Source organism: Chinchilla lanigera, unplaced genomic scaffold (genome assembly GCF_000276665.1).
Source record: "Chinchilla lanigera isolate Chin_1 unplaced genomic scaffold, ChiLan1.0 scaffold00017, whole genome shotgun sequence".
Classification (NCBI taxonomy): domain Eukaryota; kingdom Metazoa; phylum Chordata; class Mammalia; order Rodentia; family Chinchillidae; genus Chinchilla; species Chinchilla lanigera.
In genome coordinates this window covers 23,898,038-23,903,614 of record NW_004955418.1, presented here as the reverse complement: position 1 = coordinate 23,903,614, position 5,577 = coordinate 23,898,038, and positions in this window count along the sequence as shown.

Sequence of the window (5,577 nt, the reverse complement as noted above, 5' to 3'; positions counted from 1 at the left end):
TTTTTCTTTTTTTCTTCTTTCCTGCCTTCTTTCTTTCTTCCTCTCTCCCTTTCTTTCCTTTTTCCTTTCTTTCTCCTGCATTATTTTGAGGGAATGTGAGGAAGGTCTATCCCTTTTTAGGCTCAAAGTTGCAAAGATGAAAGACTTTGCTTTGACAAGACAGCCCCAGAATACCATGCTCCAGAATGGCAGCATAGATTCCATAGGAGGTTCTCAACCAGATTTCAGAAGAAGGCCTGGGGTGCCAGGCAGTATACTCCTGAGAGGATAGTATGTAAAGCTGTGATAATGAATTTGAAATTGCAGTGGAGATTTAGAGGTTGTGGGAAAAGCCAGGAATATGTACCACCTGAGGAAATCTGCAAGGATTGAGCAAAGCCAGCCCAAGAGAGATACCATGAGAGCTACAGCCACCAAGAGCAACGGTAGAGGGTGGAATGCCCAAGATCTGTGGAGCTTACATCTTACCACAGATTGCCCTGGCTGCTGGATGTGGAAATGCTGGGTTTAATGTTTGCCCTGCTGAATTTCAGTCTTGCTTTTGTTTCATTCCTTTGTATACTACTATTTCTATCTTTTGGAATGTGAATGCTTATTCTATGCCATTTGATATTGGAAGTGTTTAACTTTCTTTTCACTTTTATAGAACTCACAGCTAAGAGTTTACCTTAAATATCAAAAGAGACTTTGGACTTGGAATTTCCAGCAATGCTGAAACTGTTAGGACTTAAGTAAATTTTACAGATGGCCTAAATACATTTTTCATAGAGACATACATGAATCTTTTGGAGGGTAAGGGTAAAATATTATGATTTATATCTAGAAGTCACCCCCCACAAAGTCTCATGTGTTCATAGATGGGGCTTTAGAAGGTGACTGGATTATGGGCTGTGACACTTGCCAGTGAGTTAGTCAACTGACAAAATTTTTTAATGTACAAAAGCCATTCATTCCATTTAAGCACTTGCATAGTTATGGGGAGTAACAGGACTGCAGGTGACACAGGTCACCCAAAATGGGTGGTAAAAGACTAACTCCTAAAAACCCAAACTCTTATCAAGGATTGATTTAATTTTAACAACAAATATAAGGTATCAAATCCCCCTTCTCAGCTTGACAGTGTATCTAAGGCACACCTGTCAGGTAAAAACATTTTTACAATTTGGTGGTCCCAAGTTTAAAAAAAAAAAAAAACCATCTCACAGAAGGAATAATATGAAAGCAGCTCAAGAAATACACTAGCAAGGGAAAATATATGGGGAAGAAGAAATATGTAGCTTTGATTTAATGGAAGAAACCAAGAAGAGAGTGGTCTACATGGGAAAATGTGCCTTTGGGGAGGGAGATTTAGCATAGGCATCTGTGACTTGATTCTCCCTCCAGTTCCTGAATAAAAATGACATCTTATACTCACTTATACTTCGCGGCTTATACAGCACTTATATACAGCACTTATACTTTGCGGCTCCAGACACTTACCTCATTTAGCTCTATTCCGTACTTACTCTACCCTTTACTGAAAGAATTCTGAAAAACTTGGGAATATGCTTAAAAAAGATAATCACACATTATATTTCCCTCTCAGTGGCTACTATATACCTGGGTTTGTTAATAGAAAATTCATGAGAAAAATTTAAATGTAAGTCTATAGCTTTACTGAATTAAGTACTGTAGTTAATATTTAGAAAATGCCCACTTTGGGGGCCAGTACTATTATTGGTGATACCTACTATGGAGGGACAGCTGAACAAAGTCAGTTTGTCTCAAAACCAACATTGAATCAGTCTCAGGGCTGAGAGGGAAAGCATGGGAATCTAAAATCACAAGTGCAGATATATCTAGGATTCTTGTCTTTTTGGATCCATGCTTCCTTTAGTGTCTTTATCCTTATAAATGTCCTAACCATGTACTGCACTTGCATGATACTGTCTTCTGATACAGAAGGAATCACCCAAGGCTCTTGGGGATTCCAGGAGAAATCAGATACCCTGAAGGCTGAATGCATGTGTCACTGCAGTGTGACCACAGAAAAGGTGTATCTCCCCCCTTATTTTATTCTCCTCCTTGATCACATCTTCTTTGTCAGCCTCTCTGATGAGCCAGGAGGACCTTGGGGCCAACTGAGGTGGGAGGGCCCAGACTGGTGCATGGATGGATTTATAGGTCAAGGTGATGCTGGGAGATGAAGCCCGGGTTGGAGGGGGTGGGTCACTGGGGGTGTGGCCTGAAAGGATATATCTCTGGGTTCCTCTCTGATCACACACTGCTTCCTGCTGCATGCCATGAGCCGGTTTTGTCTCCCATACTCTGCTACCAGGTTGCCCAGCATTGGAGTACCTTGACAAACATCTACAAACTGTGAGCTAAGGTAAACCTCTCCTTTCTTAATTTGTGGGTATCAGGTACTTTTTCCCAGTAATGAAGAAAGTAACTAAGATAATTACTATAATAGAAATATATAAAATGTTTGAAAATACCTCATAAAAATATGTGGTAACCTCTTTATATGAGGACTGTATCAAATTGAGCATTAAATATGAGCTTTACTAGGTTGATTTACAATGGACAATGTGATTTGAAATTGATTTCTGAGGATGTGAACTGACGTAATCCAGTGCTTTTCTTCTTTTTAAGGTAAAGGCCTATTCAAGGCTATGTGTCAAGAATATCTAGAACTAGGCTAGATAAAAATATAGACCACAGGTCATAATTTTTGTAGCTACATAAACTAAAAGTTTTGTAGACACACACACCTAAAGTAACTAGAAAACAAAATAATTCATTGTATAATAGATATTAGACTATACTAAATATTGACCTTTAAAGGCTAAAATTTTTTCAAAGAAAAGTTAAATCTAGGTTGACTTGACCAGGGCTCTCAGGTAGATGGTGTTTGAGCAATTAGAGAAGATGACTGAAAAATAACCAAGAGCTGGTAATAACTTTTCATTTCACAGCCACGTATTCCAGAATTGATGGTGGTGAGGACAGGACCGTCGAAGACTGGCATGCTAACACACTATAGGTGGCAAAGCATCAGCTATGTGAAAATTTTGAGGGGATGTTGTACTTGGGGCTGCACAGTAGGTACTTTGATGATCTCATAACTCAGAAAAAATTGTCCTTAGGCCGCCATATGAAGCAGTACATTATTATTATCTTTTTTTTTTTTCCCCCCTCTGGTACTGGGAATCGAACTCATGACCTTGCACTTGCCAGGCAGGTACTTTTGCCGCTGAGCTAAATCCCCAGCCCCCCATTATTATTACCTTAAGGATTATCAAAGTACTTTATTCTGCTCTTTCTCATTTCCTAAACTGTTTTGTAGAATAGCACAAAGCTTAGCAACTCCCTCCACGTCTCTTAGCCTATCCATCCTCATGAAGGACATCTGTTCTTTAAGCATCTTTAAGGTACTGCGTATCTCCTTCTTGATTATAATCGAATATAGTGGCTCCCAAATTGATGTATAGTCACTGGGAAGGCTTGTTAAAACATAGATTGCTGCACAATTTCTGATCTAGGACTGAGAACCCACATTTCTTACAAGTTCCTAGGATATTGCTGGTCTGAGTTTATTAATTGGAATTCTTAAATCCCAGCTCTTGCAAATAACTCACTTTTCACTCTCCCAGTTGATACCCTGTGTAACAGGCAAGTGCTATTCCTTAATCAAGTTTGAGGGTCATCAATGAAATTTTCTCCTTTTTTCTGGGTTTCAACTTCAGCGCTCTGCCATCCCCAACGTGCTTTTATGTGGGTTTGATCATCCTCAGCAGGGAAAACAATGACCTCGAAGATCAGTAGTTAATGGTATTCAGTATGGAAAAAGAAAAGCGCAATATAAGAATCCCCAGGGACAAATCACTAGTACTGTGATTTCACACAATGGTAATTACTCCATTTATATGAATACATGTACAATATCTGCCGTTTAACACTGGGGTGGTGCGTCCATGGAATGAATTAATTTTCTGTGGAAAACTTTCGGAAAATTTGCGTATGTACTGGATAGATACAAACTTTTTCCTTGTGATTCCTTGAGCAAAAGTTTGACAGCTATGTACATTAAGTATTACAAGTAATCTACAGATGACTTCATGTGTATGACAAGATGTGGGTAGGTTATAGGCAAGACTACGCCACTTTATATACGGGACTTGATCATTCTCAGATTTCAGCACCCACGCAGGTCCTGAATGGTATCCCCGAGGATACTAAGGGACAACTTTAATTATAAGCAACAGCTATAATTATATATATGACAAGAATCCCCAGTCCTTGGCTATAGTAAGGGTGAGATCTGAGTGTACTGGTAATTTTGGAAACTGCAGGTCACCGGCAATGGGGACCTTCCTGAGTTCTGACTTGCAGGAGGCCTGTTCGCTGACCGCGGCGTGCGCCCTGGGCCCTGTCCTGCAGTCTTCTGCGCACAAGCCAGGCCAAAGGCACAGTCTGGCGTTCCGTGGCACCCGGCTGGCCAAGAGCGTGTGGGGAGGCCGACGAGAAGCATCCACAGGCAGAAATCACCAGGACTCCACAAGTACTATGGGCACACCTTCCGCACGGCTCCTTTATCCATTACGTCGTCTTCTCTCCCCGGACCGAGTTCTTCATTCTTTAGCGTGCAGCTGCACAGGGCGGGTGCTGGCGTGTGGCAAGGTTGCAAGATGCGCGGCGCTCCGGGGTCTCTGCGCCGCCGCCAGCTGAGGCCGTACTTCCCAGTCCTCGGTAAGCAGGGAACCAGCTTGGGGCACCTTCCTTTCCGTCGTCTCCACTCCTGGGCGCGCGCTCGGAAGTGCGTCTTCCAGATCGCGTCCCTCACACGACGCTGCGCAGGAGCCGCGGCGCCGCCACGCGCCCAGGCCGGTGAGCGAGACGCGCACGCGCACTGCAGCTTCCTTCCCAGGATCCGGGCTCGGCTCGGGGCACGGCTCCGCCCCCGCGCGGGGAGCGCATGCGCAGGAGCGGCTCCGCCCTCCGCCTCCCTTCCTTCCCCCGCCCCTCCCCGCCGGCTCCGCCCTCCTTTCTCTCTCCGGTTTCACTGAGCGCTCCAGGTAGAGCGGCGCAGTCGCCTCCCTGCCAGCCGCCCCTCCCTCTTCTGCTCCCACCCCTCCCGGCCCCAGCCCGGTGGAGGATGCAGCGGCAGCAGTGGCCCCAGCCCCGGCAGCGGCACCGGCGGTGGCTGCGGTGGGGGTGGCCGGAACTGGGGTGGTGAAGGAGCGGTGGCGGCGGCCGAAGGGGCGGCAGCCGCCTCCGCCCGCTTCCCCAGGGCTTCCCTTCCTCTTCGGCGCAGCTAGGAACTTTTTCCGCTTGTGTGCAAGTGTGCGCGCGCGGGTGTGGGTGTGTGAGCAGCTTGGGCCGGCGTTGGTGCAGGCGTTGGCTTTTTTGCCCACTTCGCTTCCCGTAACCCGGCCGCTCCGGTGCGGGGCCCTGGCCGAGGAGGGGGCGCGGCGGCGGCGGGTGCTCCCCTTTTGTTGTTGTTTCCTCTGCCGCGGGAGCTGCGGGGGGCCGCGCCCGGGTGGGGCGGCTCGGAGCCGGGGCCTGGTGGCCCCCGGGGCTCCCGGGCGAGCAGGG